Source organism: Sminthopsis crassicaudata, chromosome 1 (assembly GCF_048593235.1).
Source record: "Sminthopsis crassicaudata isolate SCR6 chromosome 1, ASM4859323v1, whole genome shotgun sequence".
NCBI classification, from domain to species: domain Eukaryota; kingdom Metazoa; phylum Chordata; class Mammalia; order Dasyuromorphia; family Dasyuridae; genus Sminthopsis; species Sminthopsis crassicaudata.
This window is the reverse complement of record NC_133617.1, coordinates 230,251,600-230,277,405: the sequence shown is the minus strand read 5'-3', so window position 1 is coordinate 230,277,405 and position 25,806 is coordinate 230,251,600.

Here is a 25,806-nt window from a genome sequence, read left to right as displayed (position 1 = left end):
AAAAGTTAAAGACAAGATTTTACAACTTTCTTCTGAATTGTTGTATGCCTATGACCAGAATAGGATTTGGATGATCTACTGAGTCTTCAAGTGTTTTTTCATTCATTCAGCAAATATTTATTAAGCACCTATGTAGTTGACATTTTATTGCACAGAATTTATCAGAGCTGATAAAATCATGAAAAATCATCTAGTCCAATTCTTTCATTTTATACACATAAAAACGAATATCTAGAAAGAAGAAATGGCTTGCATATATCTCTGAGCCAAATAACAAGAGTAGGTCTAGAACCCAAGACTCTTGACTTTTTATATTTTCCCACATAGCTAGTTCTTTAACAAAATAGATACAAGAGGAAAGAATACATATGCCTCCCAAAGATCCTGTCCTCCACCTTTAATCATACATTTCAAGGGAGAAGTACCCTGTCCCATAATTGCTTACCAAGCTTACCAATCCAATTTAAGTCCATATTCAGGCAACAATGTCAACATTGCATTTCATTGCCTTGCTTGAGTTGGACCAGAGAGTGAAGCCATACTCCCTCTATATTTATGTTTGGCAAAGAAATGGGAGAAGAACATTCCAGATTAGATGAAAAGTACATGTGTGTGTATGTTGAAAGGGGAGGAGAAATATAGTGATATAAGTGTCTTGCCAGAAGTTCAGTGAAAGAGAGAAGTAAAGTAATTTATATATAAGTATATATGTCTGCATACACACATATATCTACATTTCTTTGCCTTAAAAATAGTATTGACTGGTAGAAAATTTTGAATGTCCAGGTGACAAATTTGGGTTAATTCTAACTCTTTTTTCAGGGCAAAGAATTGGAAATTAAAGGAATGTCCATTAATTGCAAATGGCTGAATAAAAAGCAATATGTGTTGATGATGGAATACTATTGTATTATAAGAAAGGATAAGCAAAAAACAAAACAAACAAAAAAAAAAAACCTGGAAAGATTTCCATTAATTGATGCAAAGTGAAATGTACTATGTACAAAGTAACAATTGTAAGGTGATCAGCTGTGAATGCTTTGCTATTCTCATCAATACAATGATCCAAGACAACTCTGAAGGATTTATGATGAAAATTGCTCTCAAACCCAAAGAAAGAACTGTCTGAATACAGACTGAAGCATACTTTTTTTTTACTCTATTTTTTTAAGGTTTTTTGAGAGATGGGGAGGAGCAAGGATCTTTGTTTTCTGTTTCAATACGACTTTTATGGAAATGTTTAATAAAATTTCACATGTGCCTTCTTAATGGGGTTAGAGGAAAGCATAGTGTTAAGGGACAGGACAGTTCTCCAAGAGCCTCCTCAGCTGTGGATCATAGCATCTAAGGGAGTTTCAGGGCAACCTTTACTGACAGAGGTGTTGCAGACTGGGAATGAGATAAATTGGAGGCAGAAGGAAGAGGAAGGAGGTCAGACAATGCAACAACCTCTCAGTCAGTGATGTCAGAAAACAACTGCTTCTAATTCTCCTTGTATCATCCTCTCACACAAGGAGATCCATTCTGAGTTGGATCTCCAACAGCCATTGTCAGATGGCTCCTGTGATTCCAGCAGCAGCGAGTCTGGAATTTAAAGATTTAAAAACAAATGTTAAAACTTGTTTTACATGTAAATGGGGAAAATAAAATATTAAATTAAAAATATGTATTTCAATGGAAAAATTTTAAATAAACTATGAAGTTCTATATAAATGTAGGCTATCATTATTACATTATTATTTGTGGAACATGAAAAAATAATTTGCTTTGATAAAGCACAAGGATAATGCTCCAGGAAGATTTCTTCTATATGTTAATTAAGGTCACATAAGTTTTCTTACAGATACAACAGAGGTGAATATATTAATAATCTTCTCATTATCAATATCTAATAAGGAAGAAAACAGGGAGATATACATTCAACAAAGGCATTTGCCACTGTCATAGAGGGTAGGCTAAACAAAGATAAACTATGAGAGATTTCCTTCAAATGATAAAATTCTTTAGATTTCCCTATTTATGGGTATAATTGTGCTAGTTTTATCAGTCACTGGAATGCTACAGTCTCACTAATTAGATCCACAAAAAAAAAAAAAACTTCATCTAATACAAGAAAAATCAAATGGATGAAGAATGATCATTGCCTAGACTATGACTATTAAGTTGGTCTATATATCTATAAACATAAATATAAATATAGATCTTGAATAAACCCTGTGAACTGTGCCCTGAACTGAATAAATAAAAAACTGGTTGGATTGAATTTGAGAAGTTGTACACTGCTTTCTACAGTCCCAAGACACTCTCTGAAATGAAAGAAAAAATCTTTTTAACAATATTCTTTCAATAAGGCTATATGGCTGTGAATCACAAGATACAACAATAAACAAAATCAAAATTTTAAATAAACCAACTAACAATAGAGAGAAAGATACAGGCTACTACATATGAAGCAAAAGTAAAAGATAAAGACAGTGTTTCAAGTACCACATAATGATAAAAGATTTGGAGGAAGAATGGTGGATACTATTGAGACTTCATGGGAGAATATGGACAAGAATCTTATGGGAAAAGATGTGAAAGGGATGAGACATATCACTCACATCAATGACATCACAGATTTACTGAAATATCATCATCATCATCATCATCATCACCATTTCACCAAGCCAAGCAGAGCTGAAGATCTATATCTAGAAGTATGACTTTGAGTCACAAATATCTTTAAGGTAAATCCAAAAGGGCTGAAATTACATCATTTTGATTAGTAACAAGAATAAACAACTTCAAAGTTGAGAAACCCCTAGTAGAAATTCTTTCCACTAGTAGTAGATGAGGATGCATAAAATATTCAATCCAGATACATTATTAATTCACTAAGATATCATTTCAAGTGTCATACAGCTATAATAAAAGCTAAAGATGCCTGCAATTTGTACTACAAATACTTCCGACACTGACTATTTCCTAAGTACCAAAACCATGCTGAGGCACCATATGGGGAGCTCTATGACTTAATTTCCTATGAAGATGCCTCAAAATGTTAACTCCTTGGAACTTTGAAAACTAGATGTGTCAAAAAATCATTACTGTAAATATCACATGGAATCAGGATTATATTTTGCAAGATTGGTCTTCATGTGCATGAGTTCCTAATTAAGTGCAGCTTTCCCCAGGGAGAATAGTATATCCTCAGAGTCTATTGAAGTTGAATATGAATAAAGTAAAACAAATTTCCTATTGAATAGTAGCACATTCCAAAATCCCATTTTCTCCAATGCCAGAGGAAAAAGTCTTTATGTGAATTATCTCTTTCTGCCTTCCAAAGAAATTTCTATTCCTCCTTAGAAAAAGAATGAGTTTTGTTAAGGTAAAGAAGGAAAGTTTAGAATCAGAGCCACTTTTAAGACCATTGAAGGGATTTGAGCATGTGGCACAGCAGATGTAGTCTCTGATGAATGAAAAGTTTGAGTGTAAGAATACTTTAGGGTCTGATAAATATTTGAATGCTATAGAGCCATTCAGACACTTTTAAATCACATATCTCAGAAAAAGTTCATTCACTTTTTTTACATATGACTATATAAGTATAATGATATCAGGATTTTTGTTTTGTTTTTGGACATCTCAGTTTTACCAAGTTGTTTCCAGAGGGCACCAAAGGACATAAAGCGGGGCAACATGTTCTAGAGTTTCATGATAATTTGACAGAAATAACTAATTTTTATTTGTAGTTTAAAAAAAATTAGTTGAGTGAATAGAGAACTACCTTATTTTTTCCCTTTTGTTTGTTTTAAAATATCAACTACTTTATATACCATAGATATTTCAATATTCTGATGGAGAGTCTTTATTTAGATCAGCCTTATTAACCTGGGCTCTGCCAATTTAATAATTGTATTTCAACATAATTAGTTTCTTTTGTTAAAAAAAATTCGAGAACTACCTTCCAAATTAGAAAGACCTGATTTCAAGTTTTAGAATATACACATACCAGCTATTTGACCTTGGGCTTTTGATGCCCAGCCTACTCTCTTGAAACTTTAAGATTTCCTACACTGATGAAATCACAGGTTTGATTGAAAAAATTAAAAAGGTATTTGCTTGGCTTACTTCCCTCTATGTAAGTTATTGGCATGATCCAAAATTATTGTTTTCCAATCATTTTCTTTTTGAAATGTAACTGAAAAATATAGGCTTAGGTAATGGCACTATTTTTATGCTTGCCTAGAAAATCTGCTGGAATTTAAGAACAGAGAAATCTTATGGAATAGTAGTTTTCACCCTTTTTTAATGTTTACCAAACAGAATCCTTCTCTTTGTTCTACAAGATCAAGTGTGCCAGATGTATCCAGAGAGCTTTTCAATCATACACAAACATACAACACACACACACACACACACACACACACAAATCTTTAAAGTTCTGGTTGCAATACTCTTCTTTAAAGCTGTTATGATTTCTCAGTGATATTCATTTCTCCAATAATAGAATCACAAGCCCCAGCACAGACAGATCTGGCAATTTCCCCAATACTACATAGTTCATGCTACCTAATTGTCATTTCTGTCTTCCCCCTAAGAAAATGTAGGTTCTCTGAGATCATTTTATTTTTGTCTTTATATCCTCAGTACCTAGCATTTTTGGCATTTATTATATTTTGATTAATTAATTGATTGATACTGTAATAGGAAAAACGTGACCATTTCACTGTCTCAGTGCCATAACTACTACTGCGTTGTTTGCAGACAGAAAAAGAAGAAAAGGAATCATTCATTTCCTTTTACAAAATGCTAATACAAACACACATACCATCACCCCACTCAGGGTTTTGACTCTACTACACACACACACACACACACACACACACACACACACACACACAGAGAAATAGACATAAAACACATTAGGAGGGGAAAATATATACAGCCATGCTTTTTAGAAATAAAATATAAAAAAGAGGAAATAAGAACAAATAGAAAATATACTTAGATCCCTTTTATTCAACAATCATATGTTAATTTCCTACTATTGTATCATCAGGCACTGTGTCAGGTACTAGACATGCATAAATTTGGTAAAATGGAAAGAGTATTTGTTCCTGGAGGTAGAGGATCTAGGTTCAAGTCTCAATTTCTTTGTCTATATGAGATATTGGACTAGATGTTTTTTTCTAGCTCTAAATCTCTGATGCTATGATACATACAATTCCTGCCCTCATGAAATTTCTATTTCTCTGGTGGTCGTAGAGTATGAACAGAAGTACTTATGTACTATATGTACATATAGTTAAAATACTATGTGTATGTATATTTATATGTATACACACACACACATATATACATAAATATATATATATGTAAAGAAAATAACAAGCCATTAGGGAAGGGTTGTATCACTGTGACTAGGTCTTACAACTGGACAAATCAAAAAAAGCTTCATTAATTAAGGACTTTAAATGTTCTTAGATAATAATATTAGAAGCAAAAGCCTGATTTCCCTAACCACTATACTTCCTGAATTTAATTTTTTTCTCTGCTCTTTTTTGCTGTCTGAAGAATGAGTCTATGAACAGCTTATCTTTTTGTTGTCTATCAAGATGATTATGTTTACCATGCACACAAACTTATTTTTGCCACTGATTCAATATCCTCTGTTCCACCCCCTATCTATGACTATTCTGTAGAATGTCTTTCCAGCTCCTCTCTCCTGATATTTGATCCCTGTCACTGAAGATCTAATGCTGCTGGTGAAGTGAAGAAAGTCCCAGGGGAAGATGGCCTCATGTTTTATATTAACCACAGTAATGTTCCCTTCCATTAGGTCAGATAATTGAGAGAACTGACTGTGCAAACAATGCTTGGAGGAGTTGTGTGTAATAGCAAATCAGAACTCTAATAAGGTCAGGCCAGGTAACACTGATCACAAGCTTCCACCAGCTGCCTCACAGTTTTTAAACATAAGATCAGGAAAAGGCTTCAGATACTATCAAGATCATCTTTGGACATCCATATTGGAGAAAAACATTTCTACTGTATCCATGATCATTTTTATCCAAACTTAATTTAAAGATCTATATTCTTTATATACAACTTAACTGAGAGAAAGAACTATCTTTCAAAGCAGTTCATGTAGAACTATAGTAGAGATTTAATTATTAGTAAGTTTTTCATTATATTAAATTCTTCTACATATCAGTCCTCATTTTGCCTTCTGGGTTGAAATCAAACAAGTGCAATATCTATTCTGCAAGATAGCCTTTCAAATATTTGGGGAGAGCTTTTCTTTCTCCCTTATATCTCCTCTCAAGACTAAATATTCCTAGTTCTTTTATGAAATCCTTTCATAGTATGGAACCAAGTCCCTTTCACCATAATGAATATTGCCTTCTGGATATGATCCGACTTGTTAAGTCTTAGAACATAGTATGTAAAAGTGAATACACTCTTCTAAATGTGTCTTTACCAGAGCAGATAACAAGAGTACTATCATCTATTCCCTCACACACAAAAGTACACATAACTGGTTCTGAATTCTATATTTCTAGTACTATTTTTATAGCTTAATATAATTCTACCTGTTTGAGATACTATAACATACTGTTGATTCATATTAGACCTGCGTCCTGTTAAAATCCTCTGATTTTTTTTATATGAACTCTTGCTTAGACATAGCTTCCCCATTCTGTACATGTACATTTTTAATGTAATTTTAATTTTATATAGCCAAGTACAGTGGTGGCAAAGGCACCTAAGTTCAGTTTTCTTGTAGCTAGATTGTCTTGGATCCCTATCCTCCCTCCACCTATATTCTTTGTTTTGTTTTTTTTTTTCCCAAAGAATTGTCTTTGGGAAGCACAGGAGCAATAATCATTTAGATATCTATGATCCCTGTATGTTCCTCCTAGAACTATATGCAATATTTCATTTGTTCCTCCTATAATGTTGCATAACAAATTCTATTATCACCATTTTCTATATGAGGAAAATTTGCATTTCTCAAGATCAAAGAGTTGGTAAGCAGTGAGCCAAGACTGGAAGCCTGCAAGTCTTCAGACTCCAAATCTAGTACCATTGCTATGATCCTAAACTTTAAACTTTCTTACCTAGAAGATGTTTGCAGAGTCATGGCAGAACTTCTGAAATTATTATATGTCTAATGGAAGGTAAAAGTCAAAATGATTCCAATGTTATAGGCCAGGATGCCATTCTAAAAAATAGAAAATTAAGTGGAACCCTACAAGGGAAAATGGTGTATTAATTTAAATATAAGTTGGGTGTGAGTTATCAGAAGGACATTTGAAGGGAGGATATTCTGAAAGCAGTTAGGAAAAAAAGAAGTGAAAAACTTGGAGAGAGTTTAGGGTAGGATGTATATGTATTGATATATATATATGGAAGCCATCAGAACAGAGGTGATAAGTGAAGTCATTGAAGTACATCCACTTCAATAAATGGTTTCCATGAGACTTACATGAACTGATATTGAATGAAATGAGCAGGACCAAGAGATCATTATATACTTCAACAACAATACTATATGATGATCAATTCTGATGGACGTGGCCCTCTCCAACAATGAGATGAACCAAATCAGTTCCAATAGAGCAGTAATGAACTGAACCAGCTATACCCAGCGAAAGAACTCTGGGAGATGACTATGAACCACTACACAGAATTCCCAATCCCTGTATTTTTGTCCGCCTGCATTTCTGATTTCCTTCACAGGCTAATTGTATACTATTTCAAAGTCCGATCCTTTTTGTACAGCAAAACAACTATTTGGACTTTAACATATTTAACATGTATTGGTCAACCTGCCATGGGGGGGGGAAGGATGGGAAAAATTAGAACAAAAGATTTGGCAATTGTCAATGCTGTAAAATTACCCATGCATATATCTGGTAAATAAAAGCTATATTATATATATATATATATATATATATATATATATATATATATATATATATATATATATATATATATATATATATATTATAAAAAATGGTTTCCATTATTCCAATCAAGAAAAAATAGAGCTAGAAGAACAAAAGCAAAGCCATATGTGATACCCATATTTTAAGAATTTGGAGAAGAACAAAGATTTACAAGGAAAATGACATAAAATTTCAATTGGAGTAAAGTCATGAAGGTATAGTGCCATGGTACTGCCACGGTACAAGAAGCTAAGGGAGAAAAGTATTCAGAGAGTGTCAACAATGCAAATGATATAGAAAATTCAAGGATGAGGACTGAAAAATGTCCATTAGATTTGATGTTAAAAAGATCATTAGCTATTTTGATTGAATTGTACAGATGGAAACCAGATTATAAAAAGTTAAAGCAGAGTAGAAGGAGAGGGAGCAAGTATAGACTATTTTTAGATATTTAGCAATGAAGGAAATGAAGTGACATAATGATAGATTGAGGGTAGAGCAGGGTCAAGGGAAGGTTTTATTTAGGTTAGGCAAACTTAAGAATGTTTGGAAACAGCAAAAAATCAATAAAGAAAAAAGAATTAAAGATGCATTACAGAAAGGAGAGTAATGGATCAGAGAAAAGATAGGATCAGGAGATCAAGGGAAAGAAGTAGCCTTAGTAAAGGAAGGACTTAACACATCCTCTGACAAAAAGCTAAGTGGGGCAAATAAAGGGTTCTTAACAAGTGCATGTCAGATGACCTTAGTTTTTTTAGTAAACAGGAGGTATAATCACTTACTGAAAATAAGAAGAAAACAGCCAGTAAATAAGCACAGGTACTATGGTAAAAACTGAGATAATTAAACAGGGCAAAAATAATCCCTGACTCAAGGAACTTACATTCCAATGGGGGACATGTGATAGAAATAGGTACATATCTGAGATAGATAGATATAGATGTAGATATGTTAAATTGGAGATGAGGAACCTGAAAAGCCTCCCATAGAAAGTACAAATTAAACTGAGACTGAATGGAAATCAAGAATTCTGAGGAACAGAAGTGAGGAGAAAGATTATTTCAAATATGGGGAATGGCCAGTGAGAAGTCCTTAGGAGATGGCATGTTATGTTCAAGGAACAAGAAGTAGACAAGTATGATTGGACCACAGAGCAGAAGAAGTTAAAGTCTAAGAAGACTAGAAACATAGAAAATGGATAGGTTATGAGGAGTTTTAAATACTAAATAAAGAACTTTATATTTGATCCTAGAAAAGCAAAAATGGAAGAGATCTGGAGAAAGGAGGAAGTTAGCAATGGCTTTTCTAGAAAATGTGCCAAGAAAAGGAAAAACAAGAATAAAAGGATGGTCATGAAGAAGTAAAGGCCATTGATGATAGCACAAACTTATAGAGGAACTATCTTGCATAATTTTATGACATACTCCAGCAACTTTCAGCCACTCAGATGGAGAAACAGAAAGAAACAGAGAAAATTAGGCAGCATTAAGCATAAGCTTATGTTTACAGAAAGACAAGGAAGTGAGGAAGAAAAGCCTATCTCTGAAATGACTGGGTCTTAGTATAGGGAGCAGTAGGAGATAAGAGGAGAGTGACTGAGAGAAGGAAGAGGTCAAGGGTCACAGATGAGGCTAAGGAACAGATTTGGGAGGATTAGAGTAGTGGAAAAAATGAAGAGGAAAATCTATTCCTTACTACTCTCCGAAATGGGTCCTAGGCTAATTACAAGTATCAAAGCAGAAGGGAGCAGTACAATGAGTACTGGGTCTCAGTGAGTTCAAATTTAACCTCAAATACAAATTTCCTATATGATGTTGACCACATCGGCTAGCCTTCTGAACCTCGGTTTCCCCTTTTTGTAAAATGATGGAATTAGATCACATGAAAGAGAAAAGTACTCATTATTATAGTGAGTCTCTTGTATCCCTTAACCAAAGTTATTAAATTGACAGAATCACATAAGGACTGGAAAGAGGAATGTGTACAGAAAGACAGCTAGAATGTTTTTAATAAAAATCTATGTTTGAATATACCTTAGGTCTCTGGCATAGACGGGAAATATGTCAGGATCATTTCCATTCGTCTTCTTTTTTATTTTTTGTTGTATAATTAAAGATAATACTGCCCTTTTACTAAATACAGACTGAATTTTCTACTGTGCCATATTATACACTTCATTTTGCATCTGCTACTTTGTCTGGTTTAAATGCCACAGAATTAGAAGTGGGGGTTGGGAGGTAGAAGGATTGCAGACTAAACTCATTACTTCTAACCTCATCATTGTCAGGATACCCGTGACAAGACCACCCTTATTTTTCATTCCTCTCTCTTTTTTTTTTAAACTATTAGCCTTATAAGGCCCAACAAACAAGCTATATCCTAAGCTTAACATAATAGAGATCCTTTGTACTCACTTTCTGGCTAGCTAAATCATAGAATTGTTTCACATCAGCCTCAAGTGGTCCTTAAAGCTGGACAAGCACCTGCAGGAACCATAGAGCGTTTTTCACTAGGTAAAATTGCCTCATTGTTGCTGTTACAACTTACTGCCTGTCTCACTGTCTAGCTGCTGCTATATGTATCAAGGCTTAGTCTCACTGCCTTGGGTCTGCTATGTCCTAAAACAGACCCTGACACATATCTACTGTCCCTCCTCTAATAAAATAAAGAATGCCTTTTTCTTATAAGATTTGTTTTATTTTATTTTTCAGAGTTTAGCAGTTGGCTATTTGGTCATTTATTTTCTGGGTTTGATATCACCATACCACTAATTCAAGTCTTGATTGATATCATCTTCCTCAATCTCTTCTCCCCCTGATTGGAGATCTAAAGGGCAGAGTACCAAATTCTTCCCAATGCCTTCCTTTATAGAGGGCAACTCACTGCACTTTGTATATGCTTCTGTCCCTGTTTTCAATCCCTACCCCTGGTGTTTCCCACTCCACCCTGCCTCTCTGTATATTTTGTGTGCTGTCTCCTCCCTTCCCCATTAGATTGTAGGCTCCTTGAAAGCAGGGACTATGTTTATTTTTATTATTGTATCCCCAGTGGTTGGATAGGTAGTTGGTACAGTGGTTATATCACCAGACCTGGAGGCAGGAAGACTTATCTTCCTGAGCTCAAATCCAGCCTCAGACACTAGTTGTAAGACCCTGACAAAGTCACTCAACCCTGTTTCCCTCAGTTTCTCATCTGTAAAATGAACTGGAGAAAGAAATGGCAAACTATTGCAGTATCTTTGCCAACAAAACCCCAAAGGGGATCATAAGAAGTCTGACAAGTCTGAAAAATGAATGAACAACAACAAAAATTCCCAGTGTTTTAGCACAATAACCTGGCACATAGATAAAAATAATTAATAAATGTGAATTGGATTGGATCCCAAATACTCCCTGGAAGAAAATCAAAAATTCTTTGAAAGTAACATTAACTCTCAGGTGAATAAAATATAATTATTGGATTAAAAAAACCTCTACTTCACTAAAATGAACTGACTGGTGTTTACTATTCAAAACTGACTATTTGCTTGGTTTGAGTCCCCTATACCACTGATATGGTATTAGGCAATTATTTTTTATCAGTCTTCTCCTTTGTCAAGAAGAAAAAGGATAAATATGTGGGAATGAATTGAAAAAAATGCTTAGAAAACTATTTGGAACATGGTATGTTTCTTAATTTCGCACCTCAAATAATTAATTGGAGAGGTAGCATTGAGAGATAAAAAATCTATACTGCCTGATACCACCATGTAATAGTTCTATAGTTTCACAAAGCCTAAATATTTCTGGGTCCAAAAAACCTGACATTTTGTTCAACTCAGCAATCACTTATTAAACACCTTCTTTTTGCAAGGGGTATTCAAGGAGGACTAACACCTCTGCTGTGAGGATTTGCTGTGCCCTTTTCCAGACTTCTCCTCAATTCCCATCAGACTGCCCCTCAATTCTTGCCTGTGGCTCCAAGAAGCTGCAGTGAGTATGCTTGCAAGACTTGGGAGACACTGGCACAGGACTACCCAGCATGGCGTGCCTTCATCAGAGAAAGTGCTGTAAAATATACAAAATTAGAGAATTGGTGTCTGACCATTCCAAACTCATATTAGTCTGATCAGCCACAGTCAGATCACTGTAATTCCAACTCTGACAGGGTTGTCATTTTGGTCCTCTTGGAGAATAAAGGACCACAACCAACCAGCCAAGTAAGTGTATCCACTACACCCCAGGAAAACCATGGTAATCAACAAGCCTCAAACCCATCAGTGACTTAGGATGTTTACCACAAGAATGTGAAGACTTTCCATGGTGCCCTTGGCAGAATGGACAGATAAGAATAATTTGTTCCAACACCCATGACGGTGGCTGAAGCTGATACTATGGAGTGCTTAAAACTTGGACAAATATCAAAGACTCAAAAGATATTCATCACACTTCAGGCCATTACTAGTCATCTTGATTTTTGTCTTAGACTTCAATGACTATGAATGAGACAATGAAACTGACAACTTGTTCAATTCTACCTTAAGTCCAATTCATGGACAAATCCAAGATATCACCTCATGATGTTATTGGTCATTTTAAAAAATGAAAGAGGAGCAAGAGTTTGCAATTTACATCTAAATACTAACAGATCACATTTTTAGGGCATGTTAATTCTATGAAGTTCTATCCTTGCAACAATTCTGTAAGATGGGGAGTATGAATTTTATTATGCCAGTTTTACAGATGAGGAAATGAATACTCAAGTTAAGTGATTTGTCATTGGTCACAAAACCAAAAGCATTCCCTCCAACACTAAAACCTAATTTTTCTAACCTTATTATCCTTTCTACATGTCAGCTTGCAGAGATATAGCTTGACTAAATAAAAAAATCTATAGAATTGTAACACTTTATAAACTGCCACAGCCTCTGTCCTCAAGGACCTCAATCACTCAGTAAATAAGTATTTTTAATAGCCATTGTCCAGATTGGGAAATGTAGGCTTATCAACAGAAAGTCAGGACCAAACTGTTTTCCAAAGCATTAGCCTCTCTTCAGGTGAAGGCAAGCAAGAAAGGCGTCATCATTTCTTTTATATATGGCACAGTTAGTTTATTGTTGTTAAGTGCCCCTCACAATAGCTCAGAGAGGCACATTAGTGTTCTTGTCAAAGAAGAAATGAGAAAAAACAGCTTTGTTAGAGATTAGGAGAAGCTGATGAAGGTCAGGCCACAAGTTAATGTCCACAGAATGTGTCAGCTTCAAAGTTTCTAGTGATTAACTATGTTGCCTCTTCTATCCTTTTATGAAAGAAATATAATATAATGTATGTCTCTAGAATACAAAGGAATTCAAATGCTTCAAGTCCCATTCAGTAACTTACCCTTATTCTGCTTAGTGCCTGTAGGAGCATCTGCCCACCATCATATTCTGAATCATCTACCAGAGGAAGGAGACTAATTTAGACTTCAGTGAAACAACCTCCAAGAGGGAAATTATAGTGATACACTGAAAAGTAAGGGAAAAGCTTGTCTATCATTCCAGCTTTATTACATTTTCCCATGCTCTTTACTGTACTTTCTAAAGAAGGCTTTTTTAATCAATCTAAACCTTATAAGCTAAAAAAAAAATACTGGTTTCCCTTATTAAAAAAAAAAAAGCTCTAATCTAATAAAACTTCCTGATGATTTTTCTACATAGGAAAAAAGTACTTAAAGCCTTAAGAAAGTAAAAGTGTATAAATAAGTAGAAGCTGGAATAAGATAATAATAAATGCATAGTTTTTTTCTCAATTTTATGAATTGTTAATATTTTGATAGGGAGAAGCCATGAGGTAAGAGATATTCCTTAGACTAAAAAGGACTCCCATAAATCATGGTTAATGGCAATATAGATAAATTAGGATTTTCAGAAATCATGGTAATGAAAAGAAGATTTTATAAATACTTATTTTCCAACAAAATGACCTTTTGAAAGTCTGTATTATCATCATATTGCACTGTATGAAGGCAGCATGATATAGTGAATAGAGTTCTGAGCTTGGAATCAAATCTGGCATTGACTTTAAGTTGATGATATGATGATGATGATGATGATGATGATGATGATGATGATGACGACAATAATAATAACATGGTGTGTGTGGAAAGAACACCTGATTCCAAGTCAGAGGAACTGACTGTGTACCTTACTTCTGGTGTTATTTTGGTTTAGACATTTAGACTATTCTGGAACTCAATTTTCTTATCTGCAAAAAGGGGGGAGTTGACAGGAGGTGTGGGGGAGGGGGAAATGTCTAGATTAATTGTGTCAAACTCAAATAAAAATCTATGAGATTTCTGCGGGCTACATATCAACTTTTAAAAGCCACATATTAACATCAGCATAACAATATAATATGCTATTGTATTTTTATTTATTTTCTTAATTACTTCCCAATTAACTTTTAATCTAGTTAGACCATACTCCACTTATAGGTAGCAGTGAGATTCATGGGGCATGTTTGACATCTCTGGTCAGAGTGACTCCTAACTTTCCTTCCAGTTCATAATCTAGGACCCTGTGGTCCTAAAGTTTTCTTAAAAATCTATATCTGAAGTTTAGAAGGGAAATGAAAGCCCTGCCATCCCTTATCCACTTAGGATCAACAAGTGTTTAGCAATTCCTGAAACAAAGCAAACACTTAATAAATGTTTATTTTCCTGATACATGGCAATGAGTAATATATATGTGGGCATCTAAGTAGCACAGTGAGTGATTCTTGAAATCAGGAAGATCTAAGTTCAAATATAACCTCAAAAAGTAGATTGTGACCCTGGGCAAGTCAATTAACTCTGCCTCAGTTTTCTCACCTGTAAAATGAGCAAGAGAAAGAAATGGCAAACGACAACAGTATCTTTGCCAAAGAAAATCCCAAATGAGGTCACAAAAAGTCAGAAATGACTGAAATGCAACAACAAAAACAAAAATATGATAAATTGATAGCCTGTAATTTAGAAAGTTGTATATATTTAATGAGTGTCATTTTAAATATTTAATCTATGATTAATCTGTTTTTTTTTTCTTAACCAAAGGGCATCCAATGTGTAAGAACTCCTTATCTTCTGAGCCCCCCCACACACAAAATTGTTGATGAGTAGATAAATCGTAGGGAATTGGCACAGACACATCAAAGTTAACTGACTTGTCTGGGTCACACAACTAGGAAATTTTGTTCAGAGATAGGATTGAAATTCAGTTCTTCATTAATCTGAGTTCAGCAATATATTTACTATACCACACTAATGCTAAATTCTTTTTTACTACCAGGTGAAAGTCATCTAAAGCACATCTGACTTCCTGAAGTTCATGTCTGTACTTTTGGCTTTGCTCAGCAACTTCTTCAATGACTTTTATTTCATTATAATTCTCCAAGTATCCAAGTTCAATAAAGAAAAGTAAACCTTTCCCTGTAAATTACTTATTGCATGATCTCTAATGTTGAATATATTATTAGATCCCTGATGGCTAATGAGAATATCCCAAGCAAATCTTAGCTTGCCTACACTGATCAGTCCAAACTGCAGGTTTTGAAGTCAATATGTTCTCCTGCATTGGAATCCCCTGAGAGCCTTAAAGCTTATTTAAATCTTGACTTAAGTCTTCCACCAATTTAATTCAATTCAATGAACATTTATTAAGTGTCTACTATGTGCCAAGCATTTTGCTAAGCATTGCAAATATAAATAAGGAAAAGAAAGACAGTGTCTTTCACATGGGGTTCAAACCAATCAGGGATAGAAATGGAAAGAAATGTTACCTGGAAAGAACAGATCTGCTATGCCCTCTATGAAGGAAAGTTTTGAAAGGAATTTAGTGTTCCATATTCTAGTCCTCCAATCAGAAGGGAAAGGAGGCTAGGGAGTTGGTTGAAAGATGTTGAATATCTAAAAGATGAGTTAAATAGCACACTGATGAGATTTCAATTAATCAGCTTTTCTTGAGAGCACCATCATGTTCCTTGAATTTCTCTAAACTTCTTGCTTATAAACTATAAGATTTACACAGACTGGGATAAGTCTTGGATCCATCTCATTATTTCCTATCTTTTTGGCTCCTGGCTTCATCCATGAAACATGAGAATTTGCCTTAAGCTAAGAGTAGCTCAAAAGAAGTAGACTAGTCAGTTTAGGTTTCCATGATTACATAGATATTCATTTTATAAAAGATTTGTGGTTCAAACCTAAGTACATCACTAACTACCTAATATAATAATGGATTAGTCATTGAAGCTACTTGAGTTATATTGCATCCTTATTCATTACACGTTATTCAATATGATCTACCTCAATTTATTTGATAAAAAGATATTGATATTAATGTTAGATTAATACATAGAATAACTATAATTCTAATTATTGTTAATATATTAAATTGATGAAATTTAATTAGAATAATCATGATTCAGTCCACACAACGAAGAGGTTCTCCTTAATTCTTTAGAAGAAGAAGTATATGTTCTATTATAACATATTGGAAAGAACCCAGAACTCTGAGTCAATATCTAGATTCAGATTTCATTTCTTATCTTTAATAGTAGTGTGATCATGGTCAAGAAAGATACTTAGCTTCCCTAAACCTCAATCTCTGAATATGTAAAATGAGAATAATAATACTTTTTCTTAGAGATTGCTATAAAGCAGATGAATTACTATTATCTCTATTGAAGAAAGAAAGAAACTAATTTCTATTTACTAAGCACTCCACCTAACTAAATGTTTTTCATTATTCAGAGATGTCTGAAATATAGTTATGGTGGTCCATCCTCCATTCTTTTCTGTTTTATCCTAATTGTCTGTGCATTGTGATTCTAAGCAATGCCAGTAGCTTCTCAGTTCTAGGGAAAGAATACTCCATAAAGTCACCACTCAGTCTGTGTAGACTCAGCAAGCTAGACAGTTTCAAAAGCTATTCAAACCTTTAAAGATTTACCCTAATGTCACTGAACCATGGGTCCTTTTGTGTCCTCTCATTCTTGCAGTGTAGCTAGTCCACACTGTAAGTCTGCTGATCTTTTATCTACCTTTTTCATCTTCTCTATTACTTCTTATTTCAGAGGACTCCAGTTCAAAATCCTGCATGCTTTTCTTTTCCTTCCTGAAGAAAGGAGATTGACAAGATACAATGATTACACTGTCTTTTGCCAGGGGGCTCAATAGAGAACAAATAAAAGGAGGCATCACAATGATTTTGAAAAATATCAGCAATACACATTCTCCCTAAACTTAACTCAGTAAAAGGAAGAAAAAGGATTATGACCTTCCCTGATGTAAAAGGAAGAACAAGGCATTTTGCATGCTCCACTGTTCTTACTGTCACCTTAGATATAAATATTGTAGTTTAAATCTACTTTGGGGTTTGGAGAAGAGACTATCTAACTTTCCTTGACTCCTGGAGTCCTAAAATCTTAAAACCCCATCAATAAAAACTGAGGCAATATGTGAATTTCCTTGAAGATAAAAAGCTGTTTATAAATTATAGGACACTAAAAATGCTTACATGTTATTTCAGAGAACTTTATGGATCCATAAAAGCATATAAATCCTCTAAAATAGTTCTATGAATTGAGAAAATACTTATTAAGCTCAGATCCTTAATATGCACCTAGTCACATATTCCAGTAAGGAAGACAGAATTAGATTAAAAATAGCTGCCTCTACTAGGCTTGAATGGGCTGAACTAGTAGGAGACAATATGGTAACAGACTCAACCTCCCCCCCCCCCATTCTAGTACCTGAAGTCATTTCTGATGCTAGATGTTGCTCTCATCATGGGAGACAGAGCATAATGACGTTTCCTACCACCAGAAGAAAAGAGGAGATGACAGAGTGCATGTAGTTTTCCCAACCTTGCCATCTATAAATGATTTTGGTTTACCTTATACATAATCACATGTGTGCACCATGGCCATCTTCTTTCTTTTTGATCCATAATCTCTCTATGACCTGCTATTTCCATTCAACTCTTCTAATAGCTTGGAGGTGGGAGGCTCTGATAAAGGGTAGGGGGGAAGGAAAAGAAGAATTTAGCCTTCTCTGTTCCCAACATGAGGTAAATCTTGCAGCTTCATTTTAATGGTACGGTTTCTTTTGGGTAACAAGGTAGTTTGTATTCAGAAGGGTCATTTATCTGTTCAATAGACATTTATAAAATGATTATTATGGACTAGGCATTGGGAGTTTATGGAAGTTTTATGATAATTTTTAGACAAGAGTCAGAGAGAAATTGCATATAGATTGCCCTCAAAATTATTAGAAGGTATCATGGATTAATCAATGGTATTATCACTTATGTATCCCTGACATCTTTACCTCTCTTCATTAGCCTAAGATTGTATCCAGTTTTGTGACTGCTACAATGCATTACTGATTCATGTAGAGATTATAATACAGTAAAATCTCCAAATCTTTCCAAGGTAAGTTACATAGATATGATCATTAAACCCACAAGAGTTGGCAAAATCACTAAAAGAAAAGGTATAAAGATAAGAGAAAAGAGGGTCTAGGATGAAAACTTGGATAACATTTATAATTAGGGAAGGGAGTAAATATGACTATCTAGCAAGGGGGACTGAGAAAGAATCCCTAAATAGGTCTCTTTCCCATCAAAAGAGAACGTCCTGCTATCCTTTTGGATTCAATCCATAATCTATCAAAGTTTCCTCTCTCAGATCTATTACTGTGATAGAATTTGGGGGACATGGACATTTCATGCTATCAGCTTACATAACTAAAATGTAACAGGTAGCAATTTGCAGTAACAACGACACTACTGATATCTAATCAGACAGTGCCCTGGTAACCTACTCAAGAGATGTTTGGAAAAGCTCATCTCACTTCCACAAAAGTACTACTTTGATGTTTAATATCATTTGACATCATGATGTCTAATAATAATATACTTTTCTGCTTTTTTGTCTAATAATAATATAAAAGTGACCTTGATTCCTCAAAAGAATATGTCAGTGAATCATAAACTCTGGTAGGTCCTATTATGTTGAAACAGTTTCAAACATGGGCTTATAATGAACTGAATGTCTCCTATCAGAGAACCACCTTAGCTAATTTTAGAGATAACCACAAAATGATGATTTCTTTTTTGCTGTAACAACATATGAAGACTATCTAATAAATCATGAGGGGTAATAATCTACACTAGTAGAAAATGTCATGAAATCAGAGACCCTAGAGATCTTCCTTATATTTTATTAATCTCTTAGGAAATATATTTAACTTTCTAAGGGACAGAAGAGAAGTACTCAGGGATTAGAAATTGAAACCAAAATTCTCTTCCAGATTATGTAAAGCTGGTAAACAGGAACCCAAGAAGATAATCTCTGCTTCATAAACTTTTGTTTAATGCTACCTGCAACAGAATAATCTCTGTAGTACCACCTGAGAAAGGGGAGGAATACAAGAGTGGAACAGAGATTGGGTTGTCACTACTTCCCCACCAAAGGATTTTCCAGGTGATCTGCTACTACCAGTCCATAGCAAAAGTTCATACCCTACTACTATTGTTCTACAAATGCCAGATTATTTAGGTGGAAACTTGGATAACCATTGACTAACAACTGAGGAAATCTCTGAAGGAACCAAGTAAATTATCTTGCAAATTTCAGGAAATAAAATTAATCTTTCCCTATTGATCCTTGCCAGGGGGTGGAGTTGCAAGTGAGAGAAGTAAGGAGGAGCATTATTGTTGTGTCCTAGTGAGCCAGAGCAGGATAATTTTTAATTTCTCTTACTTCAGGTTTAGAATAGATGTTATCTGAATTAGAAGAGTTCAAAAATAATGCTACAATTAGGACAACTATTGACAAGGAATATTAGCAGTATTAGGAGTATCAGGGCACCAATCTAGTATCTCAATCCTTTGATTACACAAGATTCAAGCCAATAAATTAGTGACGTTTCTAAGGGAAAGACATGTAGCTTTTATCCCAAGCTCATCCTATCTTCTACCCTCTATAAAAACCCTCTGTGTTACATGAGTTTGATTCTGAGGGTAATGGGGTAAATTTCTCTCTTTGGTTCATTTCCCCCACCTCAATGCTTTACTCTCAGAAAACTTTCAAAATTAGATATAGCTCATGTCTACCCTCTTCCACCAAAAAATAATCTGGATAATCTAGTCTTCAACTCTTGCACATGTACTCAATTTAAAGTGTGGAAAAAAATTTTCAAATTAATGATAATAAAACTAGCATAATAATTAGCATTTAGACAATTTTAAATTTAAAAGTTTTAAATAGCACTTTATAAATATTATTTCATTTTGTTATCATTATAATCCTGGGAGATGGGTATCCTTGTTTTACAAATATGAAGACTAAGGCAAACAGAAGTTAAATGCCTATGGCTATGCAGCTAGTATAACAGGTAAGTGACACTTAGATAGGTATCCTATTCAAGTGCCAGACCTGGAGTTGGGAAGATTCTTCCCCTTAATTTCAAATCCTGACTCAGACATTTACTAACTTTGTACAAACTCTGAGCAATTCACTTAACATTGCTTGCCTCAGTTCCTCATCTGTAAAATGAGCTAGGAAAGGAAATAGCAAACCACTCCACTATCTTGGCAAGAAAATCCTAAAGTAGAGTATGATACAACTGATCAATAGCACATAGCTATTAGGAATCTGAGGGCAGATTTGGACTGAAGATATCTTGACTCTATGTCCATAACTCTATTCGCTATACCACTATGCCACCTAGCTTATCCTGCTTCACCCCATAGGAAATGGAAAATGCAAAGAAATCACAGGAGACCACAAGGAGATGCATAAACAGCATTCAGAAGATCCATTCTTCAAACACAAAACTGATTCAAACACAATTCATAAAGAAGAAATCCAAATTATTAGCATTAAAAATGCTAATACCAATGGAGGGAAAATAAAAATAATAACTAGGAGTTATTTTGTCCAAATGTATGCCAATAAATCTGACATTCTAAGTGAAATTGATGAATATTTATAAAAATACAGATTTCCCAGATTAAGAGAACAGGAAATGAAATATTTAAATGACTCCATTTTAGAATAGGAAATTTAAAAAGCAATCACTGAACTCCCTAAGAAAAAATCTCCAAGGCCACATGAATTTATAAGTAAATTCTACCAAACATTTAAAGAACAATTAATTCTCAAACTATATAAACTATTTGGAAAAATACACAAAGAAGAAGTCTTTCCAAATTCCTTTTATGACACAAATGTGTTTTTTATACCTAAACCAGGAAAAGTGAAAACAGAGAAAAGAACAGCCTATTCTCCCTAGTGAATATTGATGCAGAAAATTAATAAATAAAATATTAGCAAAAAGATCACAACAATTTATCACCAGAATAATACACTATGATCAGGTGGGATTTGTACATGATCAGTTCATTAATAGGAAAGCTATCAATATGCTTGTTCATATCAATAACAAAATCAACAAAAATCATACAATTATCTCAATAGTCATTTTTAAAAAGCTTTTGACAAAATATAGCATTCATTTCTATTAAAAACATTAGAAAGTATAGGAATAAAGGAATAAAATATCAAGCAGTATCTATCTAAAACCATCTGCAAGCTAGAATTCTTGGCTCATGACTGTGACCATGCAGATGAGCAGAAATGCTATCCATGAGGAGAGTTTGAACACATTCAGAAAGATTGCACCAGAGTAAAATGCTATAGGTGTGGTGAAACTGGTCATGTAACCATCAACTGCAACAAGACAAGTGAAGTCAACTTATTGCTGTGGCAAGTCAGGGTATCTTACATGGGAATGCACAATTGAGGTTACAACTTAGTTATTTTCCTTATTTTTTCTTAAGGAGTTCATTGATTGCTTTTTCAATTTCTTTTTCTAAAATAGAGTTAAGTTCTCTTAATTTGTCAATCTGTATTTTTATAAATATTAATCCATTTCACTTAAAACAGGCATGAAGCAAGGATGTCCATTAACACCACTATTATTTAATATAGTACTAGAAGAGAAGAAAAAGAAATTGAAGGAATTAGAATAATAGAAACAAGATTAGAAATAATAAAAATAAAACTATATCACTCTTTGCAGATGATATAGTATACCTAAAAAAACCCTACAACACCAACTAAAAAACTTACTTGAAATTATTAACAATGTTAGCAAAGTTGCAGGATATAAATGATCAGTATTTTCTTATATGAACACAAAGTCTGGCAAAAAGAGAAATTTCCTTTTAAAAAACTGTAAACAATATAAAATACTTATGAATCTACCTGCCAAGACAAACACAGGAACAACAAGAGCATGTAACTACATGTAACTACAAATCACTTTTCACACAAAGACAGATCTAAACAATTGGGAAAATATCAATTGCTCATGGATTGGCTGAACCAATATAATAAAATGACAATCCTGCCAACAGTCCCATACCAATCAAGCTACCAAAAAAAAAATCTAATGGAGCTAGAAAAATAACAATAAAATTCATCTAGAAGAAGAAAAAATAAAGAATATCAATAGAATTGATTTTAAAAAATACAAAGGAATATGGCCTACCAATACCAAGTCTCCAAGTCTCAAATTGTTTTATAAATCAGCAATCATCAAAAGTATCTGGTTCTGGCTAAGAAATAAAATGATGGATCGGTGGAGTAAATTTGGTACAAGACACAGTAGCCATAGTAACCTAGTATTTGATAAATCCAAAGACCTTAGCTTCTGGAATAAAAACCTCACTATTTAACAAAAACTGTTGGGAAAACTGGAAAACAATATGACACAAACTAGTTGTAGACCAACAAACACCTCATATAATGTACCAAGATTTAGTTCAAAATGGATGTGTAATTTAGACATAAATGATAATGCTTATGGTAGTTAGCAATTAGCAAAGCAAAGAATCTATGGGGAGGGGGAAAATGTCTGACCAAATGAGACAGGGAACATTACCAAATGCAAAAGAGATTATTTTTATTGTATTAAAAAAAACTTTGTACAAACAAAACTAATGCAACCACAATTAGAACAAAAGTAAAAACTTGGAAACAATATTTACAGCAAATTTCTTTGATCAATGCATCATTTCTCAAATATATAGAGAAGTGAGGTCAAATTTATAAGAATACAAGTCATTCTCCAATTGATGAATGGTCAGAGGATAGGAACAGGCAGACAAAGAAATCAAAACTATCTATAGGCATATGAAGAAGCACTCTAAATCACTTTTGATTAGAGAAATACAGATTAATACAATTCTGAGGTCACCATCAGATTGACTAATATAAGCAAAAAAAAAAAAAAAGGAAAGTGATAAATACTGGAAAGAATTTAGGAAACTTGTAACACTAATACACTATGGTAGAGTTGTTGTGAACTGATCTAGCCATTATAGACAACAATTTGAATTTACACCTAAAGGACAACCAAACGTAGAAATTCTTTGATCTAGTTATACCTCCATTAGATAAGTAAAACAAAGAATTCATGAAAAAGGAAAAGAAACCTATGTACATTTTTTTTATAGCAACCTTTTTCATGGTGACAAAGAATTGGACCTTAAGATAATGCTAGGTGGTGCAGTAGATAGAGCACCAGCCCTGAAGACAGGAGGACCTGAGTTAAAATCTGACTTCAGACACTTAACACTTCCAAGCTGTACGACTCAGGGCAAGCCACTTAACCCCAACTGCCTTAGCAAAAAAAAAAAAAAAAAAAAAAAAAAAAAAGGAAAGGAAAGGAAAAAGGAGAGGAAAAAGGAGAGGAGAAGAGAGGAGAACAGGGAAGAGGAGAGGAGAGGAGAGGAGAAATTAATTGGGGAATGGCTGAATAAGCTGCAGTATATGAATGCAATGTAATATTGTTATTGTTCTATAAGAAATGAGAAGCAGGCACTGTACACAATATCAGCAACATTGTGCAATGATCAACTATGACTGGCTCAGCTCTTCTCAGTAACACAATAATCCAAGGCAAATACAAAGGACTCATAAAGGATTCATTTTGATCCATATTCAGATAAAGAATTAATGGACTCTGCTGATGGAAGCATATTTTTTCACCTACATTATTCTCTCAAGTTTTTTTTTTCTTTTGATCTGTTTCTTCTTTCATGACTGTGAAAAACATGTGAAAATATGTTTTACAAGTTGGCACATAAATAATCTATATCATACTGATTACCACCTTTGGAATAAGAGAGAGGAGGAAGGAAAAGAGAAAAACTTGGAATAAAAATGAAAGTCAAAAATTTTCTTGACATGTAACTGGGAGGGGGAGGATGAAACACTGTTAATAAGAAAATAAGAATACTCAAAATATTCATGGTTTTGCTGATGTGAGAGATAAAACTAGGGACATGCTAGTGTCAGCTTTAATTTTTTTAGGTTTAAATTACTATTACTATTAAACATTAAAATTAATAGAGTAAAAATTGAAAATTTTAAAATTAACTTTTTGTATTTACCTCATATCTATTTAGTACTCTTGCTGACAATAATTCCTCAACATCACCCGTATACCTCTCTTATTCACTCATAGTAAGACCACCATACTTCAGATTCACCCTTCATTCTTTTTTTCCTTCTCCTGATTTAAACTCAGATGTTCCTGACTCTGATGCTCTATCCACTGTCTCTAGCAGAGGTTTTTCAGAGTAATATGATTTAATATTAAAAAAATAAGAGTTTAAGATGTTTCAAGTTTTAAATTTCAAAAGGACACTTTTAAAACCCCAAAAGTGATCATTAGCAATATTAAAATTTTAAACTTAAAAAAACTAAAGAATTTTAATGTCAAATGTTAGGGTTTTTTAATTTTTAAATTCAAAATTTAAAACTTTAAATTTTTAATATTTTAAATTTAGATGTTAGTTTAGAATTTAAAAGATTAAATTTAGATATTAAAAACAAATTTAAAATTTTTAAAATTATTAAACTTTTCATTTGGAAACAAAATACAATTTTTTTAATTTAATATAAGAATTAATACATTTAAATTACAATTTTAAATTTTTGAAATACAAACTTCAAATAAGAGAAAGGGTGAAGAGTAAGATAAAAGATATGGGTGGGGTGGATTAAAAAAACACAAGACTAAGGACAGGGTGGAAAGAGAGAACAAAAGCATGTACAGGGACAAAATAGGATAGAGGGTAATACAGAGCTGGTAATCATAACTGTTAATGTGAATAGGATGAACTCTCCCATTCATAAATGAAATATTTATAATTTATAAAATGAAAACAAATTGCAGAGAGGATTTAAAAAACAGAATCCTACAGTATGTTGTTTACAAGAAACGCATATGACACAGAGAAACCCAAACAGAGTAAAGATAAAAGGCTGAAACAGAATTTATTATGCTTCAGCTGAAGCGAAAAATAAAAATAAAAAAACCAGGAGTAGCAATTCTGATCTCAGATAAAGCAAAAGTAAAAATAGATCTTATTAAAAGAGGCAAGTAGGGAAAGTACATCTTGATAAAAGGGACAGTAAATAATGAAGTAGTAATGATACTAAATGTGTATACATCAAGTGTTAGAGCAGGTAAATTCCTAAAGAAGATTTTAAACCAGATAGGAAAATAGATAGCAAAACTATTCTAATGGGGGACCTAACTTTCTCCTCTCAGAATCAGACAAATATAACCGCAAAATAAACAAAAAAGCAACTAAAGAGGATAACAGGATCTTAGAAAACCTAGATATGATAGACCTCTTAAGATAATTGAATAGGGACAAAAAGGAATACATCTTTTTCTTTTCTTTTTCTTTTATTAAGGCTTTTTATTTACAAAAGATATGCATGGGTAATTTTTCAACATTGACTCTTGCAAAACTTTCTGTTCCAAATTTTTCCCTCTTCCCCTGATT